We start from the raw sequence: 17,413 nt of genomic DNA on the forward strand, positions 1-17,413 counted from the left end.
AAGTTTTACCACATTGGGGAAAAGTATACTGAATGCTGAGTCAAGGCAATCATGTAAGTTTTATTTTCTCTTATCTATATATCTATCTATATGTATGTATTTTAACAGATGATCAAATGACTAAATGTAATTTGAAAGGGGTCACTCATAGTGAGCTCGATTCAATGGCCCTCTTCTTTGACATCACAGCAGGGAACTGGTTTTTGACACTGCCCAGTGCCCCAAACACTATTCCAAGCTAATGCTAATGCTGTGAGCAGTGAGTTAGCTTATCTTGAGTGGTTAAGGTCAGAGCTTGCAATGTCGTGCCATTGGCTAATTATTGTATCTAACCTACGTATCCTAATACTTTACATCTAGGTAATCTGGCCTCATAGTGTTACCATTTCTACTTTTTTTTATACCTTCTTCACTGGGCTTCAGTCTTATATTATACAACCTTTCATATGTTTGCATTATTTTTGTATTCAATCAATACAGTACTGTCTTTATCTAAAGCAGTGGTTCTCAAATGGGGGTACGTGTACCCCTGGGGGTACGTGAGATTTTTAAAAAATATATTTAAAATTAGCATCCATTCAAAAATCCTTTAAAAATTGTTATTTAGTGTAAGTTCATAAACTGAATTTAATGCAACAATGCAATCGTCAGTGTTGACAGTTTGATAAATCAGACACTGATGGCAGAGCGCTGTGTATTACATCTTTTTTTCAACCAAAAATGCTTTGCGCTGGTTAGGGGGTACTTGGCTAAAAAAGTATTTCACAGGGGGTACATCACTGAAAAGAGGTTGAGAACCACTGATCTAAAGTACAACATCCATCTGCTTTCAGATAGAATAAGGCTTGGACATAAAATAAACATATATTTGTGCTCATAGTACACAATGACGTCCTGAAATGCTCAAATCCCTAAGTAATAGGCTACAATCTTACCTATGAATAATATTAAAGAAAGAAAAGAAAAATAAGGAATGGACATGTGATCTCTGTCTGATGTGACTGAGCCATTGCGTTGACATTTCCCTACCTGAGCCTATGTTGGGATGGCCTGCGTTATCTCGCCGTCATCGTTTTTTCGACCACAGTTTTGATGATTCAAACAGCACCGCGCTATCGGTCATTCTTGTGAGCAGATGCTGCCCAGATCCCTCTATGTATTGCCATTTCGTCTCTTTATTGCCAGCCGGCTTATCCGGCACTGATGGAATTGTTAAAAAGCAGATATGAGCAGAATCCAGGAGGACCAGCCTTTGTCAGAGCATGCGTTCCCATCAGATGAGAGCATGGCGATAAGAATCGGAGCAACGCCTGCAGGTCGTGTCTCTCTATGCATAACAATCTACGGCTGTGTGGCTGAAAGAAAAACACTTTGAGACAGGAGAGAAGGGCGCTGTACGGGGGTGTTTCACTGCTGAATATGTATAAGGTGTCTTGTTTCTCCTTTTTGTCAAACCTGATTGATCAATATTGCAAAGCACAAATCAAGGTCTTGTTTGTAGTGTCTGGAGCTGTTTACAGGTAGATATGGTATTCATGTGTGTGCGTGTGTCTGAGTGTGTATGCTCTTTTTAGTGCCGGAAATGAACATTCAAAGCTCAGAGCATTAACTGTAAATTATATTTATTCCTTGTGATGTCCAAGTAGCACCATAAATTGTCTTTTTGAAATTGTATTATTTAAGGTTCTCAATACGGAATTAAGAGCATATCTATGATCTAAGATCCGCATACAACGATTCTTGTGATATCTTACAAAAAGGTTGCTGACAAATGACAAATAGGTCAATGCACTAGCATGCACAGGAGCCATAGCCTGGCTATGTAAAGAGAAGCTTTGATTACTAAACACACAGAAGAAGAGCGAGTGAATCCTCTGCTCAGCTGGACATCACTCTACTATGTCTTTACATAGCAAATAGTTGTTTGCTGCCATAATAATGTTCAGAATATTTAGGTAGAACCTTTATTGGTATTCCTCGGTAGGTATATCTCACTGTAGGTTGAACGGAACTGAATGCAGCAACCATTAACAGATCAGAAGTACATACATACATACAAATCATTCAGCAATTACTTGCAAACATCAGGATGCTCTTGACTTCCCATTAATGGGAATTAGCATTTTTAAATTTTGAATTATTATTAATGGGAATATTAGCACCAGATTACACCTTTCAGTTATTGTTCAACTTACTATTTCTCAAGCCTTATGTCAGAAGAACTAGTTTTGCACTTGAATGTAGTGGATGGAATTTTCCGGAACGAAAGAAAGCTGAACAGCTTATTATGAAATCTGCTGACTATAAGGGGAAATATAAGCATTAATGTAGAGTCAATGTTTAATTAACTTTTTTAATTTGTTAAAATCATTCATTTATGTTCACTCTGTAGCTGGGTTACACATATCAAACTGCTACAATATATCTTAATTAGGTTTAACTATCATTTTCTGCCAATGTAAAGGTGTCTCTAGTGTCTTTCCACAAGCATCTAATTTCTAAAAAAAATTATACAGAAAACACCTTATTATAAAAATAATAAAAAAGGAAAGACCTTAAGTCTTCATTCCATAGAGAACTGATGCAGGTCCTTTTTTGTGAAAAATAAGTATGGAACAACAATGCTTTAAGGTTGTCCACTTTTGGGATTCTGCTGGACTGCACAACTTTGCTGCTGAACATTTTGAAACACCAGTAATGTCATCCTGACCTTTGGCTGTCCCATCGCCTCCCCGTTCTCCCGCACATGCAATCAGACCTCCATCTGGGAGGCGAATGCAAGCTGGCATGCCGAACACCCCCGGACGGTACGACGGGACGGACGCATGTGATCAATAGAGACGGTTGCCGGTAAAGGTCAGGTGGGGCTGTTGGTAAACACTGAAGTGAAACTTGTGATGAGCCTTGACTTGGCCTCTTGATCAGCACCCAACACTGGCTCTGGTGCATTGGGCTTGGGGAGCAGTTGGGAGCATCGCCGGATAGTTTTTGGCTCTTCTTTACCGCTTGGTTGGATCATGACTGCAGGGCAGACGGAGGCGATGCCAGGAAATAAAGACAAGATTGATTAGTTTTACTTTGACACACCTCCAACAAACTCCCACACCACCTACACCTTCATTGCCAAAAGAGCAGCCAGCTTGTGTGGACACACACACATATACACCAGATCTGTCTGTCTGCTGAATTAGACTATGGTGTGCTTCCAAGTACTCAGAGAGTGAACTGGATCTGGTTTAATCATCATGGTATGCTAATGTATTCATATGAACTCTAGTAGAAAAAAAACTAGTGATTGTGTTCAAGAAGGAAAGAAAGAAAGAAAGAGGCAGATTGAGAGGTGAATAAAGTAATATAGTTTTGCAGTTTTCCATCTAGTGGTCTGGACCTCCAAGGGGTCCAAAGATAAATCTGAGGGATTCAAACATTTTATGAAGTTAGATTTTCCTTGTTTATGCAGAGCAGACTTTTCGAAATCAATCTAATATTTAACAGTTTTACCATGCAAAGATGATATAACTTGAAGGTGCAAGATACTAGACTGGAAGCATTTTGACGGCCTCTCAATGGCTCTCAACATGGCGGTGCCTGAGCCGGCGGCTAGCAGCTACTGGTGCTAACAGCTCTAACATTGCAAACTTTGGCAGAAAGAGCACCTGAGCCGTGCTGTAGGTTGTGTGGCATGTTAAGATTGGCAACATAGTTAAATAAAAAAAATTGAACCTTTACCCTACATGGGTGAAGTGTCTTGCCCAAGGACACATCAACATGGACAACTGGGCCTAGAATTGAACTGCCGATCTTCTGATCTTCCTCTGAGTCATATCGTCAAAGCTGTTATTTCTTCTGATAATTTTCCTAATGGTTTAACCCAAAATTCTGTATATACCTGTCACCTTGCAACTTCAATGATACAGTGACTTGTGTTCCCCTCCCTATGGTTATGGCTCTTTCAGTGCTGACAAGAGCGTCGTCAATAATCTACACTATCCCCCATTACAATGCACCTTTTCTTGAAAGAGTAACTTCACATTGGGCTAAAATCTGTATTCCACTGCCCTTTTCTGTTTGTCCATTCTGACACCCAAATGAGATGTCACTGTGTACTGACACACTCTGGAGTACACTTCTAGATCAATGCAGCAAGGTGGGAAGTTAGATTCTTTCAGCTTTGGTTAAGTTGCTCTTTATGTTAAACAACCCGCCTTAATGGTGACTACCTTAGAGGAGGAGTACATCTGTAGATCCCAAAGTGCAGGACTTATTAACTACTGATCATATTTGCTGTGTCATGCTATCCAATTTAACTCGCACCTAGTCTTCGGATTTCATTACAGACAGAACGGACGCTCCGATTAAAAAAATGAAAGCAGCACACCGTCAACACTGCAAGGAGAACATGCATCGTCAGACATATGCACCTCATCCACACCTCAGAGACTGCTGCCTGTAACACACATGATAGTTGGACTACGTATAAACACATGGATGCATGTTGCAACGGGCATTTCGTCAAACAGCTTATTCTTTTCCCTTCCACGTCAGGGTGCCGTGTGCTGCGAGGCAACTAGCTACAGGCGAGGAAGGCGTGCACTGGCTGGTCCTATGTGTTTTTCAATATGGCAGCTCTGCACGCAGTTTAATATGATAGTCCCCTGCCTTATCTAATGTGACGAGGGGGCTTTCTTGGCCGTGCCACAAAGCTGCTTTTAAGCATCTGTCAATGCCCCCCCTGGATAAATGTCATGTGTGGAATATCTCAGGTGGCAGCTGTGCCATTGCAATGGCAACGGCAGGTAGCCAGAAAACAACCCAAAGCCTAACACTAGGGACAAGGGAGGAGGTTTCTTTATTTCCCCAACTCTCTCTCTCTCTCTCTCTCTCTCTCTCTCTCTCTCTCTCTCTGTGTTTTATAACAATCTGCAAGGTCACACATCGGCAAAGTAACAAAAAGAAAAAAAGGTTTATTTGAAGCTGCTTTACCCTGCTTTGCTGCTTTCCATTTTCCCAGCCATTTATTGCATTTTGTTATTATCTGAAAAAAAGATGTTTGTGCCTGCAAAACAAGACACTTTGCCATTTACAGACAGTCTTTAAAAATGACAGCAAACCAAACACCTGGCCCTCAGGCCTTTTCTCAGAGGCCATTGTATTCACAGCGCTCTTCGCATATGTCCTTTTAAATGGAGGAAACCCTTAGTCCCTTCATGATACCGATGGCTGGCAGAGCTTTCACCACATTGAAGCTCACTGAGCCTTGCATGCTTATTGTAATCTTTCTAACATGCCATAAGACTGAGATGGAGAAATGGAGGGAACCTTGAGAGTCCAACCTGATTGTCTTGTTGTTTCATCCAAGGAGAGGCTCCTTTAGCACCATGGCGACATTCACTAAGGGAACTTTCAATTCCGCTCTCTTCACTTCATAAATTAGCACATCAATCAATAACCTGAGCCCTGAATGATATGCTTTCCCTCAACAAAACAAAAGCAGCATTCCTTGTATTAATGTCATCATTACCGTTTATGAAGGCCCGAATGTGGCCATGGCTTAAAGTAAATCATCATCATGAATGGAGCATCCAGGCTACGCTCTAAAAAACGGGAGGTCATTTTATACTCTCTTTCACCACCACACATGTCTTCACAAAGAGGAATAGGCTTTTAGATCAGTGAAGATTGAACATTCTTTCAGTTTTTCAGCTCACCACATACTCACTAAATCGGGTATTGAGTAATTGTATTGAAACTTCACTTCAACTTCAACTTACAAAGAAAATAAGATACACATGGAAGGAGTGTATAACTCTTTATATGTCCAGGAGAACAGCGTTCCCCAACCAGCGGTCCCCAACCAGCGGTCCCCAACCAGCGGTCCCCAACCAGCGGTCCCCAACCAGCGGTCCGCGGATCGGTACCGGTCCGTGGGTCATTTGGTACCAGGCCGCAGAGAAAGAATAAATAACTTCTATTATTTCCATTTTATTGATTATCAGTCTGAAAGATGTTTTATTTTGAAAAATGACCGAATTTTCTCTCGCAATTACATCCGCCTGTGCCTCTTGACACATGTCGAGATGCTTGTCTCGGTCACGTGATACGTTACCTCAAAAAGTAAGCCCACAAGCTAGGGAAAATGAGGGCTTTTCTGCAGTGACAGCATCAAAACAAAATTGACGGAGTAGACTGGACATAAGGAACACACTTCGGGTGTCATTGTCTCCCATTACCCCCAGATGGGACCGTCTCGTTGCAGAGAAACAAGCTCAGGGCTCCCACTGATTCAGCGTTATTGCGAGTTGTATTTTTTATGCATTTTATATTTGTTTTAATGCCGGTCGTATCATTTTATTACATGTTTATCCGCCACACCTTGAAGGCCGGTCGGTGAAAATATTGTCTTACATTAAACCGGTCCATGGCGCAAAAAAAGTTGGGGACCGCTGCAGTAGAACTATAATGCCAGTGAATGTGGTATCACTCTCAGTCCATAGCAGCATGGTTTTGAGTTTCCCTCTCCACACAAACAGTTTAAACTATTTATACATCCAGCAGTAAAGAGCAACATTAATGTTGTTTGGATTCACAGTATTTATATCCAATATTCACTCTTTTTAGCTATATTTCTGGTAACGGCTGAGGTCAAATGTCGAGTCTGTTGGGGTTTTGGAGCAGTTTTTCTGAAAACAGCTGCCTTCTGCACCCACAGACATGGCAGAAGTGAGAGTGATCCAAATCAAGGAAACTGGCCTGACAGCTTAACAATCAGCTGAAACTCACTATAAAGCTCCATAAGTCCAAGGGGAGCTGCAGAGCCAGGGCGCTAAGATACCTTTTAGTAAATCCTCATGAAGACAGAAAGCTTTTTTTCTGCTGGGGGATCAATATGTGGAACGCCTTACCCCAGGCACTAAAATTGCATAATCACTGGGATCATTTCAAACTCATTTACATAAAATAAAAAAACACCTTCCAAAGAGAGAGCAGTGATTTAATCATGGAGGATCAGGATTGAGTTTTGCAGTGAGGTTGTTGTAACGTGGTTTGTGTTTTCTGCTGTTTACATGTATTTTTGCTATTAACATGCATTGTAATGTTTATATCTATTTTTGATGAGGTTTGTGTTGTTTTATATTAAATCTTCGGTGTGGTTTGAGCTTTTGTATGTATTTTCGGTGAAGTTCGAGGTTTGTGCTGTTTTGTATGTATTTATTGGTTTGTTTAGTGTGTTTTTTTAGGATTTCTTAAGGTATGTTTTGTGCTGGTCTATATATATATATATGTATATATTCTTTGGAGTGTTTTGTGCTATTTTGTTTGCATTAGTTGGTGTGTTTTGTGATATTTTTGGTGTTTTGTGTGCCTGTTTGTTTGAATTATTTGGTGAGGTATGTGCTGTTTCAGATATACCATTACATAAACATTTCACATAAAAATATCAAATGTGTCTCGGTTTATTTCCTGTGGAGTGTATGTGAATGACATCAGCTCATTATTCAGTACAGATGGACCCACCTGTTGCCTAGCAATGCAATCCTCTTTGAACCTGTTCTCCAGTCCTGGTGTGTTCTGCAAACTGGACTTTTTGGGCAACCCTAAAGTGCACTGACATTATATAACCTTGTAACTTTTAAACAGATTTCTGATGAGGCCTGTGCCGTTTTATATTTGTATTTTTTGGTGTGTTCTGAGCAGTTTTGTATTTTTATATATATTTTTGATGATGCTTGCGCTCATTTGTACCTATTGAGGTGAGGTTTGTTCCGTTTCATACATGTATTAGCAGATTTTGGGGTATTTTTTCATTTGTCGTTTTTTTTGTTTTGCTGTTTTAGAATTATTTTGCTGTATTTCTATACATTGCAAACTGTACAGTATGTGGCATTGCTTCATCCTATATACTTTCTGTAAAAATATACTGAAATGTTGTGATTTCAGTTACCACAAATATCAGATCACTGTAGCGGTTTACACTCCAACACTGGTTATGTATTAGTTAAGATGGGAAAAAAGTAAATCCTTCCACAGTCTAACTGTCCCACTGCCAAAATAAATTGGTCAAGTTCCAGTTGATCATTCCTTAGGCAAGCAGACACCATCTTCAACGGATGAGGGAAGTAGATGGATTTGGATTTACACTTTCCCCAAAAGAATTTGCACCATGTCACAATTTAACTTGAGTTTCCAAATAACAGCAGTTCGGGAATCAGCATTAAGCTTGTCAAATTAAAGAATTAACTCTTATGATGATAACGTATATCACAAAATAATGCAGCCTTGCAATGGCCTCTGTTTTAGCAAAGAGGACAGAGCAGTAGAGCAAGTAGAGAGCAGTTAAATGATTTCAGCGCAGTGTGAATGTGCAATGCTGTTGTTCTACTTATCCAGCAAGGATGGAGTAGCCTTTCCACTTCAGTAAAGACTTGGATAATTGGAGTTTTGTATTAAGATTGACACCAGATGAAAGTTGGTTATTAACAAAGGGTGAAGCGTGGCAGATTGTTTATTAGAATCCTGTCACTATTTACAACCCAAAACGGCAGTGCCTTGACATTGAGAGTTCAATTGGAAGTGTATCAAATTTATATTCTAACAGAGGCGACTTTCAGCTGCGGACTTTGTTTCCCTGCTGCTTTTGAGACAACTGACTCAAACTCAAAGTGCACAGTAAATCCTGTGTCCATTTTCAACACCAAATTGCTATTATTTACCACAACAGAAGCCGCTGTGTTATAGATTTGTGGGAAAAATGCTTTTGTATTGTAGATATTTGCATTTTAACCTTTCTTATTTTTGAATCAATCAATGAGGTGGAACAGAGATGAATCAACTGCAATCACAAACCAATTACAATGACATTTAAAGTAAAAAGTCTGCTTTAGTTTCAAAAGTGTGTATGATACAGTCGAAGACTGTAAAACCAGAGACCATCTCATGGTGGGATCACATCGACTCTCATGACAAATGGAGCTTACTAACAGTGCCATCTTTGTACTCAGCTTCCATTTTGATCTCAACGACACACCTATAAAGTTTCCTGAATATATCTATCGATGTATCTATCTTTATATATATATATTTTTTTATTATTAATTTACCTTTCAAGTTTTTATAGTCTTTGGGCCTAAGAACCCCAGTGGAATAAAAAAGGTGACAGTTCGTGGAAAACGCCAGTCCTGACGCTCTAATCCCTAAATCAAAGTTGCTTAGCAACCAATACTTGCTTTGCTGGGAAGATAATGATGAAGTTGGTGGTCATATAGCTGTGATTGATAGTTTCCCATCACGTGACATGCGAGGCGCGCTGCAGCATCCAAACTGAGATAGTGTTGGTCTGTGTTGGATTTGAAAGTTTATATCAACCAAAACTTAATTTAACAAAAGAGACAAGACTCTGGGGTTTTTAACGTACAGTGGGTACGGAAAGTATTCAGACCCCTTTAAATTTTTCACTCTTTGTTTCATTGCAGCCATTTGCTAAAATCGAAAAAGTTCATTTTTTTTCGCATTAATGTACACTCAGCAACCCATCTTGACAGAAAAAAAACAGAAATGTAGAAATTTTTGCAAATTTATTAAAAAAGAAAAACTGAAATATCACATGGTCATAAGTATTCAGACCCTTTGCTGTGACACTCATATTTAACTCACATGCTGTCCATTTCTTCTGATCCTCCTTGAGATGGTTCTACTCCTTCATTGGAGTCCAGCTGTGTTTAATTAAACTGATTGGACTTGATTAGGAAAGGCACACACCTGTCTATATAAGACCTTACAGCTCACAGTGCATGTCAGAACAAATGAGAATCATGAGGTCGAAGGAACTGCCCAAGGAGCTCAGAGACAGAATTGTGGCAAGGCACAGATCTGGCCAAGGTTACAAAAGAATTTCTGCAGCACTCAAGGTTCCTAAGAGCACAGTGGCCTCCATAATCCTTAAATGGAAGAAGTATGGGATGACCAGAACTCTTCCTAGACCTGGCCGTCCAGCCAAACTGAGCAATCGTGGGAGAAGAGCCTTGGTGAGAGAGGTAAAGAAGAACCCAAAGATCACTGTGGCTGAGCTCCAGAGATGCAGTAGGGAGATGGGAGAAAGTTCCACAAAGTCAACTATCACTGCAGCCCTCCACCAGTCGGGGCTTTATGGCAGAGTGGCCCGACGGAAGCCTCTCCTCAGTGCAAGACATATGAAAGCCCGCATAGAGTTTGCCAAAAAACACATGGAGGACTCCCAAACTATGAGAAATAAGATTCTCTGGTCTGATGAGACCAAGATTGAACTTTTGGTGTTAATTCTAAGCGGTATGTGTGGAGAAAACCAGGCACTGCTCATCACCTGCCCAATACAATCCCAACAGTGAAACATGGTGGTGGCAGCATCATGCTATGGGGGTGTTTTTCAGCTGCAGGGACAGGACGACTGGTTGCAATTGAAGGAAAGATGAATGCGGCCAAGTACAGAGATATCCTGGAAGAAAACCTCCTCCAGAGTGCTCAGGACCTCAGACTGGGCCGAAGGTTCACCTTCCAACAAGACAATGACCCGAAGCACACAGCTAAAATAACAAAGGAGTGGCTTCGGAACAAGTCTGTGACCATTCTTGACTGGCCCAGCCAGAGCCCTGACCTAAACCCAATTGAGCATCTCTGGAGAGACCTGAAAATGGCTGTCCACCAACGTTCACCATCCAACCTGACAGAACTGGAGAGGATCTGCAAGGAAGAATGGCAGAGGATCCCCAAATCCAGGTGTGAGAAACTTGTTGCATCATTCCCAAGAAGACTCATGGCTGTACTAGCTCAAAAGGGTGCTTCTACTCAATACTGAGCAAAGGGTCTGAATACTTATGACCATGTGATATTTCAGTTTTTCTTTTTTAATAAATTTGCAAAAAATTCTACATTTCTGTTTTTTTCTGTCAAGAATGGATTTTATCAAATGGCTGCAATGAAACAAAGGGTGAAAAATTTAAAGGGGTCTGAATACTTTCCGTATCCACTGTATGTTTGCAATATAAAAAGCAGAACTTTGGCTAAGTGGAGCCCCAGTTTTTGCCTCACAAACAGCTGCTGGTTGCACTAGCATTAGCTCGACTTATAAGCACCATAAAAAAAAAAAAAAAAAAGAAACTGTTCCTCTGCAGTGGCAGTAAAAACACATGAGGAAAACTGCACCCTATTCAGAGTTTCGATATTTAGGACCTACAAACAAGTAACGTTCCACAGCATGTCTATGGCTATGTGCTTCCATGGTCGAGCTGCTACCTCAGCTGCAACACAAGTAACAACACAGCGGCTCTCTCAAGGGCTATACTAGTGCACCGGGTGTCAAAGTTCCACCGGGGAGTCTGACAGTACCGTCTCATTGCTGGTTAGCTCTATGTCAACGGCCATGATACACTGACTGGTGGTCAGTACCGTCTTCCCTGAACCCCCCCACGTCACAAGGCAACTCTTTGGATCACGAATAATCAGGGTGCCATTCTTTTCATTCAAAAGGGCCAATTTCTTCGAATGGTGTCAAGTTATGCATATTGTCTAAAAGAAGGACAGCCTTGGTTTTAAGGCATATATGCATGCTGTTGGGAGATATAGTGTGGGCTATCTATATGTGTCCGTGTGCACGCAGGTATATGCACAATGTGAAGGAATATTCCTGTGAGAAATGACTTGTTTCAAACTTTTTTCCTTTTCTTTCTACATCTCAACGCTGTCTCGCCTAACTCAGGATCCTTGGCAAAGCTCAAGGCTGTCCTTGTTGGGGGGGGGTTGTGGTAGGAGGCGTAGGTGGTGCCGGTGTGTCAGTGACTGAGTGTGAGAGGTAGGTGGTGTGTGGCTTAGCGGCTGAGTATTGCTGCTTTACCCTCCCAGTAAGTCTACGCGCAGAGATCTGCCATAGGTAAGCCAAGTCTGACTCAATCTCCTCCACTTGCACCGCTACTGACTCCTTTTCTCCTTCTTAATCTCTTTCTCTCTCTCTCTTTCTCTCTCTCTCTCCCTCACACACACCAGTGAAACAGTTAGAACAAACTTATCTGAAGTGCACCAGCCCCTCTTAAAACACCACGACATGCCTAATGAATCTGCATGGATTTTTTCGCGAGATTGCAAAATCTGCTCCCACAGTATGAAATCGCTTGAAGTGTTTTGTGTTTGCCCGGGTAAATCTCGCAGCATCTTGACTTCAGCCGGGCAATTTTTTCGAGTAACCGATGATGACATAAAGTGTGAGGATCTGGCACGGCGAACATGCCGCCAGAATTAGATTATCTATCGTGCTATACTTCCGACGTACAAAAAAATAAATAAACAGTTCTGCATCCCCCGTCTCTCTTTCTGCCTTCTTCAAAATGTAGAGCCTGATTCCCTCTGACGACTGGTGAATGGGAAATGGGAGCAGCGCTAAATTATGCACAATGGGGATATCTGCTTTCCTGTTTTCTAGCAAGATAACGGCTTGTTGTTCCATCCTTTGTTATGGACGGTGCGTGCCCATGGGATGATTAGCAGAACAAAGGATGGGAGAAAGCAAACCTGCTTGTAGTTCAAAACAAGTTCTCCATGCCTTTGAAGATGCGCACTTACTTTAGGCAAAAGTGGGTTCGGAAGAGAAGATGCACACACACACATACTTACATTTGTACACTCAGAGCAGAGTGATAACCAAGAACTTTGACCAGTTTTGATCCCCGACCTGCAGCCTGGTGACATGCAAATGCAATTAAGGAAGTGCTTGAAAGCGTACAGATAGTGTGCACCCTCGAGGTGAAGGTTACGAGAGCGCTGTTTAGCGAAGATATTTGATCCATTATACATTGTTTGTGTCTACAGCTGGTACAACCAGAATAATAAATATTGTATTAGCCGTGGGACACACATCTCCGTCTCCCAGACAAGTTCATAACACTCTCGGCGGGGAAGGGCGGGACCTCCTGTGGCTTTTTTCCAATCCTTTTCTGTTCTTCCTCCTCCTGCTCGCTGGGATCGGTTTTGGAGGAGCCTCCTTACAACGTGGAAACATGTGCACCTCAGCTAGGCAATCGTTGCATTTTTCATTTGGACGATGAGCAACCGGAACACCAGCATCAGCGTGCTTGTTAAAAATGGTGATCACTTTGTCACAAATCAGACTGCTGTTGCTCCCCGTTGTGTCCCAATCCCTCTGAGGGGTTCAGCATTTGTTGGCTGTGTTGCTGTTTGAAATATGTGCTGTATGTTGGCAATTAATTCTACACTACAAAAAGTGTTTTGTGTTAGACTATTGCACTAACAGGGTTCCTATCGTCTGGTTTCAATTGTGTACCAGCAAATTACATGTAGTTCTGTGCAAAATATATTTGCATCTCAGGGATCATTTACTAACTTCTTTCTTTGTTTCCCCTCCTGACCATAGTCCACATCCTTGTTCAGTAAAGGAACTCCCTCAGGTGTCATCATCACATGACACCATACCAACACCGGACATACACTCTCTGGGGAGGGCTCATAGGTCATAAACCATGACGAGCCACCATCATTTATTGTCATTATACAACACCGAGGTGCACAACACAATTCAGTGGTGGCCTATTTGTAACACAACAAAAACATGACAAACAAAGTCCTGTAGGGTAATTTTTGAATTTGCACCAGGAGGAATGTAAACAGCAGCGTCAAAAAAAAATCCTGCGGGCAGATAAGATGGACAACATCTTCACATTAACAACTCAACATGAGGAAAACGTTGCCCAACTTTGACTGATGTTTAAAGCAGCAAGCATCATGATGTAAACACAGAGTTTACATCAAATCAATAGTTTTTAAAATAAATAAAGTACATATAATAAAAGGTGAAATTATATTTTTTCAGTTTTTTTGTCTCCATACATTGTGGTTGGGTTCCCAGTTACATAGTTCTTCAACTAATGCTTTCATATTCATTCAATATATTTAGTTTTTTGCTTTGCTAAAATAGTTCAAATTTCAAACCTGTTCATACAATGTATACTCCTCTACATGTCACTGTAAAACCATTACATTTCTCAAAAACTTTTTACAGCAGATTTTTTGACTTGTCCTAGTCGGTAAAGCACAGGTGTTACTAATACCATTGACTAAGCCTCTACTATATTAAGTTTCCCAGTAAGCCATGCATTACCATGAAACCAGCTCATTTTATCATTTGCACCATCGCTTTTCCCACTGTGACATCCGTTAACTTAACATGTCCTTGGTGAAAAAGTCCTACGGTAGGTTGTGGCAGAATGATATTCCTGATGCTACGGTTTCCCATTTAATGACTGATTTGCCAATTTTAAGATAGCATTTTTAAACAATATTTTGCTATATTTTACCACTTGCATGTGGATTTATGCACATGTACTACATTGGGACTGAAAAAAAATACTTGAATTGTTATACCATATAACAAGTAAAACATGGGCTCAGTACTGTAGGTATTAAAATCCGACTCCGATCTCTTTATTGGTGATAGTGAGTTTAAATCCAGCATGACATAAATCTGCACGACATTACTCCCACAGTGCAAATCACACTTAAGTCTCTTCAAACTGACGCTAAATTACATTAGGAAACAGTGTTTCTAAGCCGCTGAAGGTAGGTTTTCTTAGTTGACGTTTTGGTTTGAATTCAAAATTCATAGGTAATCCCTACACTGGGTGAAAAGACGACCGAGTCAGCAAGTGTCAGAGTGTGCAATGTCCCTGAACTAAACCAATAAAATAAAATAAAATAAATTACATTTCTCAAAAAACTTTTTACAGCAGATTTTTTGACTTGTCCTAGTCGGTAAAGCACAGGTGTTACTAATACCATTGACTAAGCCTCTACTATATTAAGTTTCCCAGTGCATTACCATGAACCTCAGTAATAATTGACTGCAACATCGCTCTGCTATTTCCTCCCGAGGTAAATTTTGTGGCATCTTGCGTCTGACTGAATGTCTGAAGAGCGAAGGCTTAACCACAAGCCGTCAGTCAGTCTGCGCACTAACTGCCATTGGCTGCTGGGGTGGACGGAGAAAGATAGATTACACCTCTACTGTCTTTCAAACTTACTCTCTGTGGTTTCCAAGCTTTTGATGTTTGTATAATTGATTTTTATTCATGTTGCTGCGGTGGTGACGATCACCACCATTTCCCCATGCTTACTTGTAGAGCAAATTGTTGTTCATCATTAATGCAGTAGTTGCATGAGGTGCATATGTCCTGCTGTCGACCTGCATCTGTTGTTAGCCCCGGCTCCTACATATGGTGCCGGACATTCACAGAGCGTGTCTGCCTTGTTTGCAGTCGACTGCTATGCCACGACAGAGGTGTTGACATTGCTCTGTGCCGCTTTCTCGCCTATAAATGCCTTGTCACCCAGAAGCAGTCTCATATATCTGCCCATGAGTAACTGGTGTGGTGTTATTAGGGTCAGGCCTCACAAATCTGCCAGTGTATATCAAGAGGGAGATTCCACTCCAACAAGTTGCCAAAAGGCAAGGACAATCTCAGTGATGAAGTGTACATGTATAGATCGGTTTAAGAAAATCTTCTCAATCCTGATTACGTGGATGTTCAGTCAGTGTTGATGACAAATGCACTCAGTTGGAGAAATACAAGTGTGTTGTTCTTCAGGCATCCAGTGACGTAGTTGAAGGCAAAGACGAACCACACACTACTTCATCTCATCTCTTTCTGGGTAGCCAGCATGACTAGATGCTGCTCAAAAACAGAACTTTCTAAACCTGTTGTAAGTTCCATTGTGCTAATTAACATTACAAAAACGACAACAGAACTTCCTTGGTCTCACTTGTTTTGCAGACTAGTTAGGTTTCCGAACTCTGAGTGCAGAGGATGTGATAGAAGAGGATACTTTTTACAGTGTTTTGGCTGAATCGGATATTCAGCCGTATTTATTGGAGCCAGAGTATACCGCCTGAGAAGTGCAGCAGACAGACCCCAGATCTGCGGCCGCAGCCAAAGTGGAGAGTTTAGTTGTTGTTAAACAGGAGAAGTCTGCATGTAAGTGACTCGACGAATGATTCATATGGGGAACTGCAAGCTCCTCTGGAAACGTCATGTTCGACCACTAATGTGATTTAAAGCCAGCACACCCAACATAACAACTTTATTTTAGTTGAAGAATTAGTCATTCGTAAAAGCAGAAAATGTGTTTGATTTCCACACATGCTTCCTCTTGTGGTCAATCAAATATATCCGTCGTCAGTTAGAAGCATAGTCTGATGCACGTTGATTCATTGATTCATTTTGAAGCCATAGTCCCACATTTTTAGAATATGGTCATTTCATGAAGTATTTTGCAAGTGTAACACAGCTGCATATGAATGTGCTAAAGGATTATTTTTGGCATTTCTGCCAAAATGTAGTTTGTGTGCATGTGAGCAGTAGACCCGAGAGGAGGAGGCTGAAAACATCCTGGGTCACAAGTTCATGTTTCAATATCTACGGGAAAATCCAGGAACACAGTGTTTACCTGTGGTCCTCGGCTATATAAGATAAGTCAAATGTAATTTCCCTGTGCAAATATGTGTGAAATTAAATACACAGAGAAAAGGACAGCTTTACAGGCACTGGATTTATTCAGACCATATTAACTTGCATGTTCAGTTTAAGAGAGAGAAATATCACAAATGACATTTCATGACCGGGTGGTTCCGCATTTCTGCGTGGAGGCACTTTGGAAGAAGATATGGGGTAAGCAGTCCTCTATTGGCAGTGATATACCACTCTATCAACAGGCTGAAGGAGGGCTGTGATCGAGACAAGCCTCAAATCCATTTAAAGTAGGTTTTTATATCTGTGATAAGTTGTAGATTATAAGCAGGTTGGGTGTGCTGCGTTTAAACCTCATCAGGGGTCGGCCACAGAGTTTGCATGCATCACGAGTCGAGCCACTTAACGCCAACTTTTCCTGCTTTCCGATCCATTTCAAGAGTTAGTCACATTGCGGCCTTTCCCGCCCTGAGACGGTGCCAGCTACAATCAAATTGCTTTGAAATTCAACCAGTCCAGCTATTTTTATAAGCTGCATTTTCTATCAGAGGTGGCGAGAGTGCAGTAATCACTCGGACCTTCCGGGGGAGTGGTTTTTTTGTGTGTTTTTTTTAACAATGCCTTTCAGCTTTCATAGCTAATTCGACATCGCGAGTGTAACTGGCACCCGTATTTCAACCCTCACACTCTGGAGTCATCCTGTGGGTGGTTTGACACGAGGAAATGTAAATCACTGACGCCAATACATACAAGTAGTTAAATGCGGCACATACGGCACATGGTGCTCGGCGACCCTTCACAAGTAAATCAAAACAATTGCCTGGAGTGGTGGATGAAATCAATATACTCTGAATAATCTTCCACATTATGAGTCTCTCAGACTTTTTCTGCCAATGAAATGGTGTCCAAAGGTT

This window comes from Anoplopoma fimbria, chromosome 2 (assembly GCF_027596085.1).
Source record: "Anoplopoma fimbria isolate UVic2021 breed Golden Eagle Sablefish chromosome 2, Afim_UVic_2022, whole genome shotgun sequence".
NCBI lineage: Eukaryota > Metazoa > Chordata > Actinopteri > Perciformes > Anoplopomatidae > Anoplopoma > Anoplopoma fimbria.